An 11,985-nucleotide genomic window follows, 5' to 3' on the forward strand; every position below is an offset into this window, starting at 1 on the left:
ACTTAACCCTAACTATGAAAATCTGAATATGCAATAAGTGAAATAAATAAAAATGTACTATTGCATAAATAACCGAAGAATGAAATAAATCATCCAATCACAAATGAAGTAAATACATATAAAGTGGACTGCGATTCCACCAAAATACATAAGTAATGTGCAAAAAAACACATGAGCCCGTGGCTCACAAATAAATGTAAAGGAAATAAAAATGCAATCGTGCATAAATAGCATAAATAAATAAATAACCTAAACCTAAAATAATTGTCCAATCCAATCACAAATGAAGTTAATTCATATATAGTGAAGTACGATTCCACCAAAATACATAAATGATGTGCAAAAGTTCATAAGAGCCCGTGGCTCACAAATAAATATAAAAAGAAATAAAAGTGCAATCATGCATAAATAGCATAGATGAATAAATCATACAATATAATGAAAATCTCATATGGAGTGAAGTGCAATTCCACCAAAATACATATACAATGTGCAAAGAAAATCTGAGTGTAATAAATGTCCAAATAATTAATGATAAGTGTAGTCCCAACATCATGCAATGTGGCACCCGATATCAGCAAGGTCAAATCTTCTGATCATACAGGAAGGTGCAAGTGCAGTTAGCAATAGAAGTGGTGAGAAGTGTCTTAAGGTAGATGTGTGCTTCCCATCAGGCTCCGGAGTGCGACACCTGTTTCCCCCAGCCTCTCACCTGTAGTAGCGGCCCCCAATGGGCCAAATCGAGCGTCAACCAACAAGCGGTGGAGATACCCACAAGGAAAGCAGCTTCTGGTGGTGGTCACATTGCTTGGGGAAATCCGATATCCATCCAGCAATTGCACTCTCCCGTATTCAATAGATGTCAGCGGGGGGTAATAAGAGAGAAGAGATGGCTCCATAGTGTAGTGGTTAAAAGTTTAATTGAAAACACAAATAGTAACTTGCATCATAGAAGCGATACAGCAGCAGTGAAAACGAAAGCTTCCGGGTTCGGCCGTACCCCGAAGCAGCGGCACCTGGCTCCTCCCTGGTGCGTTGTGTCAAAACACATGTGACTTTCTCAAAGGGTCACTTGTGTTGTGATGCAACACGCCATCGAGGAGCCAGGTGCCGCTGCTTCCGGGTACAGCCGAACCCGGAAGCTTTCGTTTTCACTGCTGCTGTATCCCTTCTTTGATGTATGTTACTACTTGTGTTTTCAATTAAACTTTTAACCACTACACTATGGAGCCATCTCTTCTCTCTTATTACCCCCCCCGCTGACATCTATTGAATACGGGAGAGTGCAATTGCTGGATGGATATCGGATTTCCCCAAGCGATGTGACCACCACCGGAAGCTGCTTTCCTTGTGAGTATCTCCACCGCTTGTTGGTTGACGCTCGATTTGGCCCATTGGGGGCCGCTACTACAGGTGAGAGGCTGGGGGAAATAGGTGTCACACTCCGGAGCCTGATTGGAAGCACGCATCTACCCTAAGACACTTCTCATCACTTCTTTTGCTAACTGCACTTGCACCTTCCTTACACCTCTGAAGAAGTCACGTGACGTGACGATATGCATTAGGATTGGAGCACGGGACGCTGCCACAGACAAACAACAGGAGATGAGCTCGGCGCTCGTAGTTACTACACGCTGCAGCATTGTTTTAAATGTAAGTTGATTGGACTTGTTTTTGGACTTGTTTTTCAAATAAATATACCTTTTATATGGGATCACGCTATGTGCGTCTCTTTCCCCCTCACACTGTACATCACTACTCTACCTGACGAACACTGAGGAGAGAGGCACGAGGACAAATTCCAGTTTCCAGGCACGGGGACAGATTCCAGATTGGTGATACCCCTGGAGGCATACGAGCTCAGCGCTCATGGATTGATGCCCACACTCACTTCATGAAAGTGAGTGCAACCTCCCCCTGTGTGTGTCTTGCCCCCCCCTCCACTGTGGTCATCGCAGAGTTATTTTACATGCTGTATATTTTTTATTTTTTATATTTCGCTTGGCATGTTCATCATTGTCACTACCTTATACACGGAACGTCTACACCTGCGGGTCATTTGCAACACAGGCTGTACACCTTACAGCTGTAAGGTAAGCAGCTTGCAAACACAGAGGTGTCCTCACTGAAGATCCCCCTTCCCTTCACGATTGGACTTGTTTTGTGTTTCTCATCACCAGTTTTTGTTTTTGGACTGGATGATAGAACTATTATTCATGTTTGTCCTAGGGATTTCTCACTTGTAGTCCACCAGGATTTGGCACGTTTTTGCTAATGGGGCACTAGCCCACATGTATTTTTCTTGCATTATATATTTTTTTTGCATTGTGTCATTATTTATCCTATTTGTGTTTAGTATATGCAGTTTTGCTTTGCTATATTCAAGCAGTCACTGTTTCACAATTACCTTTATATATTAGGCTTTGTCTGCCTGTAACATTATAGTCATGTTGATCAGCTACGTTGCACTGCACTGCACTGCATCCTTACCATGTTCTTTTAGCATGTAGGATCCATTCATGGATTGGCCCGTTTCTTTTTTAGTTCACTTTGCCACTTTAGTCATCTTTGTAGCTCCCCCCCTTCATCACAGCGCAACTACCATCTTCCCCCACTTTTATCATTAATTATTTGGACATTTATTACACTCAGATTTTCTTTGCACATTGTATATGTATTTCCTGATGCATCATGGCAGCACACACACTGGGTTGTGACTCCGCCCCCACAACCTGATAGGACTGATTAGCTATAAGTTTTGAAGAGGAGCCCCTCTCTGCATTCTCCTTTTTTTTTTTTCCTCACCTGTTAGGACTGACCAGGAAATAGCAGGGACCTCTTACCGCTTCGCCCCAGCTAGGTTCAGCCTCTCCTAGTTGGAAGCCCTGACTGTACAGTCTCTAAATGAGCTTTATGCAGGGACCCAACTTTGATGGTCTCAGGGGAGTTTCATCATCCTTTTTACAAGCCTTAAACAGGCTTACATTATCATGCAGTGGCCTTCCATTTTTCACTTTTTAAATGTTCACTTTTCATTTTTATTTTACCTCATTTTCTTATCTTTTTCCTCTGCTGAGTCTTTAGTCCTCCAGCCGCTTTGACCTTCTCAAGATGGCGGCTGTGATCGGCGTGACCGGAAGTGATGCAGGCATCCATCTCCCTTCGCCAGTATCTAAGATGGTGCCGCGGACCATTACAGCGCATGCGCGGTGCGCGTTTCACTTCCGGCGCGACGGCGGTCTATTTAAAAAACTATGTTATGCTGTATGACTGCACAGGCTATTGCTCTGCAACCAGGACGCTCGCACTCTGCTTCTTTCCACATCTCCTATTGCTGTCACTGCTTACTAACTACCTGCTGACCCGGTAAGACTTTCTTTTTTCTCACTTTTCATGGCTGTTTGTATGTAGAGGCTAATGCATACTAAAAACACTGTACTGAGCTTTACGGGGTTAACCCCTTCCTTCACAGATACACTCTGTCTTTTACTCATGGAGGCCGCTTCCCCAGCAGACCATCTACAGCCAGTAAGGTAAGAGGCATCATGTTTGGTAAGTAGTGAAGAGGAGTAAAAGAGAGCAATGCCACTAATATCACTTTATCCTGATAGCCCTGGCAGGTCGTCAAAATCATCTCAATCCAAACGGAAAGAGAGATCCCCTTCAAGACATTCACACTCTAGAAGAAGCAGGTCAAGGACTTCCTCCCACCATCACAGTAAAACATCATCCTCCCACCAAACACAACCCGCCCACCATAACCCACCTGCAGCCAATGCCTGCTGGATTAGTGGGACACAAGCCCTTCCTAACAAGTTGGCTTGCCAAACATGTGCTGAAGAAGCCACCAGGGATAGGGAATCGGATGCATTGGAAGTATCAAACATAATCAGAACAGGTATCAGCCACAGAACCAGTTAGATCAGTGCAAAGCACATCAGCAACAATCACCTGCATACTGCGAGAATCAGACGACTCATCAGTAGAAGAATATTCGCCAGTGTCAGTTGGTTTTGATTTTGCTTTAATAGATCCCTTTGCGAAGTCAGTAAAAAAGGCAATTGGTTGGGAAGAACAAAAGGAATCGCCCCGCAAGCTCAGAAAATATTTCCCTAACCTAAAAAGGATCCAGAAACGTTTCTGTTTATCGATGAACTCGAGGAGTTAATTAAAGACGAGTGGCAAAAACCTGACAAGAAGTCCAGCCTAAACAATAGGATAGCAAAGCTATATCCTCTAAGGGAACCAGCCGTAAACCCACTTATCACAGCACCTGTAGTAGACGCATCATTAATGCGTCTCGCCAGCATAGGCATGCGCACAGGGTGTGCCGGGTGTGCCCAGGCACACCCTAATCACCCCATGCACATTAGTGTTATCGCTATGTGTAGCAGCAGAAACAGGGGAAAGATCTCCCTCTTACCGGCTCTGCCACAAGAGAAGTGTTTATGCTCTTCTCTTTCACTGTGCTGGGGTCATATTTATATGTAGACACCCGCACACGCATGTGTGTTTGAGCTTAAGGGTGCACACCCTAATGCAATAGGCTGCGCACACCTATGCTCGCCAGACATGTGACATTGCCAATAGAAGATGTAGTGACTTTCAGGGATGTCTTGGACCGGAAAATTGACCTCGATCTCAAAAAAGCCTATTCAGCAGCAGGAGGAGTATGCAGACCAGCAATCACATTAGCAGCAGTCGGCAGAGCAATTAGTAGCTGGACCTCTAATATTGAAAAACTACTGGCAGAAGCAGCTGATCAAGAGAGAATCGTATCTGCCTTACAGGAACTCAGCCTAGCAGGGGACTTCGTAGCCGAGGCATCAGTAGATATAATAAGATCGGCAGCAAGGGCGATGTTGTCTTCGGTCATGTCCAGGAGAGCCTTATGGTTAAAGCCGTGAGTAGCAGATACGGCTTCCAAATCAAACTGGTGTAGGATCCCATATGACGGAACTGACCTGTTCGGTGCTAAGTTAGACCTCACCATCTCAAAGGTCACAGGGGGAAAATCGGGTCTTATTCCATCTGACCGAAGACCAAAACAACAGAAAGTTCCCCCCTTTAGACGCGATCTTCCCGAACGTTACCGAGAAGCCAGATCATATAGACCAGGCAAGGAGTTTAAATGAAATTGGTGTAATACCCAATCATCCTTCTTGAGGACACAGAAGCCCAAAGTTCCTATTACAGGGGATCAGCAGAAGTCGTTTTGATGGCACGTCTGCCCAGCCTGTGTTAGTGGGAGCCAGGCTCAGCCTGTTTACACAGGTGTGGGTAGAACATATAAAAGATCCGAGGATAATATCCAGAGTCCGAGAGAGCCACAAATGGAGTTTCAAATACAGAACCCCCAGAGATCACTTCCTAAACACCCGACTACCATCATCTCTTCCAAAGCAAAAACTTATAATCAAATATGTATTAGAGTAACTGCAGAAACATGCAATTACAGAAGTTCCTCAACATCAGAAAGGCAAAGGTTTTTACTCTCCCCTTTTTCTTGTCAAGAAAAAGACAGGGGACCTGCGTCTGGTTCTAGACCTAAAGATCCTCAACAGAATGATACTAGTAGAGTCCTTCAAAATGGAGAGTCTCCAATTTATCCTACTGGCAATAAATATAGGAGACTGGATGCTATCAATAGATTTATGCGACGCCTATCTCCACATTCCTATACACACAAGTTTCAAAAAATACCTTCGGTTTGCAATCGGGCAACGACATTTTCAATTTTGGAGTCTCCCGTTTGGGATATCCACAGCACCCAGAACATTCACAAAAATCCTGCTTCCAATCATAGCATACCTGAGAGAGAAAGAATTAAGAGTCCACCACTATCTCGACGATATCTTACTCTTGGCCAACAGTTACTTCTCCAACATCGGGAAATACTAATATCCACATTACATCAATTCGGATGGATGATAAATTGGAAAAAAAAGCAGTCTGGAACCAACCCAATCAATTATCTTTTTGGGAGCAGAACTCGTCACCAATGCCAACACGGTGAGGCTCCCTCAGGAAAAAATGGGACATTTGGTCCAGAAAATAAAAAAACTAATGGAAGCAACACACCTATCTGCCAGAACATGTCTCAGCATACTGGAGTCCATGTCTGCCACCTTTCCAATGGTCCGGTGGTCCCAGTGGCATACAAGGACATTCTAGATATCATTCCTGAAACAATGGAATGGAACATCAATGAGTCAACGAATTTTCATCAACCAATCAGTGAAACAGTCTGCATGGTGGTGGACGCGAACCAGCAATTTAAAGCGCCATCGACATATTGTGCCCCCTCAGCCGGAAATAGTCACGTTGGACGCCAGCCTACAAGGTTGGGGAGCACATTACCAGGATCAAGCGGCACAAGGCCGATGGTTTTTCCACCCTCTGGGCGTGGTATCAAACATTCTAGAACTCAGGGCCCCTTTTCAGGCTCTCCTAGCATTCAGGCCATCTCTAACAGGAAAGAGTGTATTAGTATGGACAATACGGTGGCAGAACTACATCCACAGGCAAGGGGGCACCTAGAGCAGTGCTCTCATGCGGGAGGTACGTCCTATCCTCGACTGGGCTCAGATCCATTTGGAAGACCTGAAAGCAGTGTATGTCCTGGCAGGGCAGAACCAACTAGCAGACGATCTAAGCCGAATGTTCATCTCGAACAACGAATGGTCACTAAGTCAACAAGCCTTTTCCCTTCTAACACGCAAATGGGGAATTCCCTATATCGATTTGGCAGCAACTCCAATGAACAACAAGTGTGCCAAGTTCTTGGTGAGAGTTGCCTATCCAACAGCACTGGGGGTCAACTGCCTCCATCACCAGTGGAGTTTCTGTTTAGGTTACATATTCCCTCCAATCCCCTTAATAGCCAGGTTCCTAGCCAGGCTGAGGAACTCAACATCCACGGTGATTGCGGTAATACCGTTTTGGCCGAGGAGGCCATGGTTCACAACCATCCTACAACTGAGTACAGAGAACCCATTACTCTTTCCGGTAACCCTGGACCTACTCTCACAGGGCCAGTTCCTACATCCAGCACCGGAAAAGTTACACCTAATGGCTTGGAAGTTGAAAGGGAGAGGCTTCTAGATCAGGGTTGCTCACTAAGGGTGGTGGCCACTCTACAACAGGCAAGGAAGAAGTCTACAAACAGCACATATAACAGAATTTGGGAAAGATTCAATACGTTGGCACAAGAACAGTCCTGGGACCCACTTTCTCCTACAGTGTCACAAGTTCTTGAATTTTTACAATTAGGCCTGGAGAAGGGGCTAAGTTCAAGCACCCTAAAGGTTCAAATATCTGCCTTATCGGCCATGATGGGAATCAAATGGGCCTTCAATCCTCTTATAATCCAATTCCAAAGAGCATGCTTGAAACTAAGACCACCTAGAAAGCCAACCTTCCCGACCTGGGATTTAACAATAGTTCTGGAAGCCTTATCGAAAGAACTGTTTTTTCCTCCGGAATCAGTGTCCGTATTGGATCTAACCCTCAAATTAACCTTCTTAGTAGCAATAACTTCTGCAAAAAGAGTGTCCGAGCTGCAAGCACTTTCAATAAAAGAGCCTCATTTGCGGTTCTATCCTGATAGAGTTGTATTAACACCATCTGAACAATTCATACCAAAAGTGGCATCTGCTTTCCACTTCAATCCGGAGATCAGTTTACCAGTTTTTCTCACTAAACAAGGGATGCCACATCCACTAGATATTGAATCACTAATTTTTTTCATATCTGGAGGCCACAAAACCATTCAGGAAAACAGAAAACTTGCTAGTCATACCATATGGCCCTAGAAAAGCCCAGGCAGCTTCTTCCAGGACAATAGCCTCTTGGCTAATTAAGATCATTAAAAAAGCATATGCAATCCAGTTTCTTCCAATACCCAACGACCTAAAGGTTCATTCGACCAGGGCAGTGGCGACCTCTTGGGCAGCGTACTGTAGAGTGTCTCCAGAAACGATCTGCAAAGCAGCAACATGGGCTTCTAGAACCACGTTCATGTCTCACTACAAAATAGACCCGGCTCGTTTAACGACTGTTGAATTCGGGAGATCGATCATTAAAGCAAATTCTTCCATATAATGTGAATAAAATAAAGTCTTCTTGCAAAGCACCCACCCATGTAGCGAGTTATTTCCCAGTGTGTGTGCTGCCATGATGCGTCAGGAAAACAGAAAATTGTATACTCACCTTTCCGTAATTTTCCTTTCCTGACGCATCTCATGGCAGCACACAGATTCCCTCCCATCTAAGGTGATAGATACTGAGAATGCAGCGAGGGGCTCCTCTTCAAAACTTATAGCTAATCAGTCCTATCAGGTTGTGGGGGCAGAGTCACAACCCAGTGTGTGTGCTGCCATCAGGAAAGGAAAATTATGGAAAGGTGAGTATACAATTTTCCGTTTTTGGTGGAATTGCACTTCACACCATATGAGATTTTCATTATATTGTATGATTTATTCATCTATGCTATTTATGCATGATTGCACTTTTATTTCTTTTTATATTTATTTGTGAGCCATGGGCTCTTATGAACATTTGCACATCATTTATGTATTTTGGTGGAATCGTACTTCACTATATATGAATTTACTTCATTTGTGATTGGATTGGACAATTATTTTAGGTTTAGGTTATTTATTTATTTATTTATGCTATTTATGCACAATTGCATTTTTATTTCCTTTTACATTTATTTGTGAGCCACGGGCTCATTTTTTTTTTTGCACGTTACTTATGTATTTTGGTGGAATCGCACTCCACTTTATATGTATTTACTTCATTTGTGATTGGATGATTTATTTCATTTTTCGGTAATTTATGGAATAGTACATTTTTATTTATTTCACTTATTGCATATTCAGATTTTCACAGTTAGGCTTAAGTAGCGCCACATAATTTGCATTTCATTGAGCTATGGAAAGTTCTGTTTTTGCCTTTCATGTATCTCTAGTTCACCCATCTTGTCCGTCAGGCTCCTGGCATTGGTGAACATGCCACGTAGTTTAGACTGGTCGCATGCTATCCTCTTATTGGGTGTTCCGAGATATATAAACACCCACACCCAGAGGTCTTCTGGCCAGTGCGTTGATATCACAGGTCTTTTTCCTCTTCTCTGGCAGCAGTGGTAGGTGGTCTCCAGGGCAGGACTTAGTGTGGTGGGGGCCCCTGGGCTTGAGTCGTTTTTGGGCCCCACCTTCTATACATTACCATATTTATTGGTGTATAACACGCGCCGGCGTATAACACGCACCCCAAGTTTAGGAAGGAAGTTTAAGGAAAAAACTTACATTTAAATGCCCATCAATGTAGCCTTGCACAGCGTCCATCTGTAGCCTTGTCCAGTGTCATTGCAGCCTTGTCAGTGTAGCCTTGTCATTTGCAGCCTTGTCATTTGCAGCCTTGAAGTTTAAAAATGGCGCTGCTGAGATACAGAGTCCTGTGTATCTCAGTGGCTCTCAGCCGAGTGTTTGGGTACAGCATCACACAACTGCGCAATTGTCAGGTAAATCGACGCAGTGCCGTATCGCAAAAAAAATGATTGAAGTGCAATATTTCTATTATTACATTGTTATATAAAATAAAATAGTTCAACTCACCATAAGCAGAATCAGTCGGAGCCTGAGCGTGTCACTTGCCAACGTCACCTGCCTTCAGATGTGAATTGTCACTTGCCACACATTGCGGACTGTTACTTGTCAGCGGATGCAGGGTGTCACCTGCCAGCAGATGCAGGGTGTCACTTGTCAGCGGATGCAGGGTGTCACTTGCCACGTCACTTGTCAGCAGATGCAGGGTGTCACTTGCCAGCAGATGCAGGGTGTCACTTGCCACGTCACTTGTCAGTTGCCAGCGGATGCAGGGTGTCATTTGCCAGCGGATGCAGGGTGTCATTTTCCAGCGGATGCAGGGTGTCACTTGTCACGTCACTTGTCAGTGGATGCAGGGTGTCACTTGCCACGTCACTTGTCAGTGGATGCAGGTGTCACTTGCCAGTGGATGCAGGGTGTCACTTGCCACGTCACTTGTCAGTGGATGCAGGGTGTCACTTGCCAGCGGATGCAGGGTGTCGCTTGCTAGCGGATGAAGGGTGTCACTTGTCATGTCGCCTGCCACCAGGTCGAAGGGGCCCATCAGGTAGGATGTACGGCGGCCCCATGATTTCTATCATTCAGGGGGCGGCAAACTCCCGCCTGCTAGCAAGCCCGTTTTGTTGGCACCGCTGCTTATTTCACGGGAACTGATCAGGCTTGTGTACTCTCACTTCCTGGTAGCGGTGGAACGCAAGATAGGGCGGACGTGATGTAATCAGCTGGAAATGATGCAAGACATGGGAGGCCCTATCTTGCGTTCCACCGCTACCAGGAAGTGAGAGTACACAAGCCTGATCGGTCCCCGTTAAATAATAAGCAGCGGTGCCGGCGAAACGGGCTAGCTAGCAGGCGGGAGTTTGCCGTGGATCTGGCCCTGCCCACGGGGCCCCCTATTAGGTGAGGCCCATGGGCTTGAGCCCAGTCAAGCCCAATGATAAGTCCGGCCCTGGTGGTCTCCTTACTCCTACATCTAATGAAAGGACTGTAATGAGTGGCATTTAGTGCGGTAGCTTGGTGAGCACAGGCTGTCCTTCTGAAGTCCCTCCCAGGGGGTGTGTCCATGACAGCCCAAGTAATACTTCATATTCCCATCGCACACATTCCTGGATGAGCTCATGAATATGGGTGCTGCAGCAACAACCAGCTGGATACTGGTTAAAGTCACAATGAAGATATTTGCCAGCACACCATGGAACGACATAGATAGCGTCCAAATGTGTAATTTATTGCATGATCACAACACGAGAGTGCAACATTTCAGAATCACGCAGGACCCTTTCGTCAGACATGTGACAGGTGTGTCACATGCCTGACGAAGGGGTCCTGCGTGACTCTGAAATGTTGCACTCTCCTTGCATTGTGATCATGCAATAAATTACACGTTTGGACGCTATCTATGTCGTTCCATGGTGTGCTGGCAAATATCTTCATCATGACAGCCCAGGCTCACAGGAAGTGGGTTGACTGACAGCAACAAGAAGACTGATGTCTAGTGGTGGAAAAGCAGTACTGCAGGAGAGGGCCTGGAATTGAATGCCTGGAGCCACTTAGCCTTTCTTAAAGTGTCCCCGCCATGACCTCTTCATCCTGCGCATGCACACTGCAGCCCTATTCATCACTATAGGGAGAACTGTACTTGTGACAGCCTCCAAAATCGCTCAAAAAGATGATGATGTGAAAACCATAGTCATAGGACTGTAAATGACCCAGTGCCCCCCGGGGGGGGTTTACAGTAATATTCTGCACAAGCCCCTGATCTGCAGTTGTGTAATTTTTCTATTTTTTTTTATTTACAGGTGAATTGCAAAAAGAAAAAAATCTCTTCCTCTGAGTATCATGGAGGTTGGAAATGTACAACCCATCCACCATGAATCCACCTCCACTGGTGAGAACGGTTCCATGCCTGGAGCGGAGGATGGGCCTGTGGCCGGCGCTGGGATTGGATCCTTCTATTCTGGTTCAAGAGAAAGAAGCCCCCAGCACATACAGATCCTCTTTAGAAGTCACCCCGGTCCCCTCATCCCTGGAAAATATTTACCATGCCAGCTGGGATGTGCAATATTACTGTCTACTTTAAAAGAATAAATATTCATTTTCTTTTTTTAATTTTACTTTTTGTATCCACTAATAGGTCAAGCCAGACTTTGAAGTGTATCTAAAGCCAAACATTTGTTAGATTTAGATAGGACATCGCCACTCAGATATTCTTGCCATCTGTCCCCACTGAGGAGATTATATATTCAGGTGATCATCATCAGAAAGTGATGGGAGAATATAAAAAAGATATATTGAGCTGGCACCAGAACAAGTGTCCCATTGGAAAATGTGCCTCTTATATCGGTTCTGGTAATAACTATCTAAAGCTGGCCAT

General features: G+C 44.9%; 1 long non-coding RNA gene across 1 annotated transcript in view; it reads left to right on the forward strand.

Moving 5' to 3' along the window:
* Positions 1-11,715, forward strand: part of LOC141129446 (uncharacterized) — a 19,002-nt gene extending 7,287 nt beyond the window's left edge. The window contains exon 2 of the long non-coding RNA XR_012241828.1: positions 11,411-11,715. This is a non-coding gene — a long non-coding RNA (uncharacterized lncRNA). The remainder of the gene's footprint in view (positions 1-11,410) is intronic.
* Positions 11,716-11,985: the final 270 nt, after the last annotated feature.

Source organism: Aquarana catesbeiana, linkage group LG02 (assembly GCF_042186555.1).
Source record: "Aquarana catesbeiana isolate 2022-GZ linkage group LG02, ASM4218655v1, whole genome shotgun sequence".
NCBI lineage: Eukaryota > Metazoa > Chordata > Amphibia > Anura > Ranidae > Aquarana > Aquarana catesbeiana.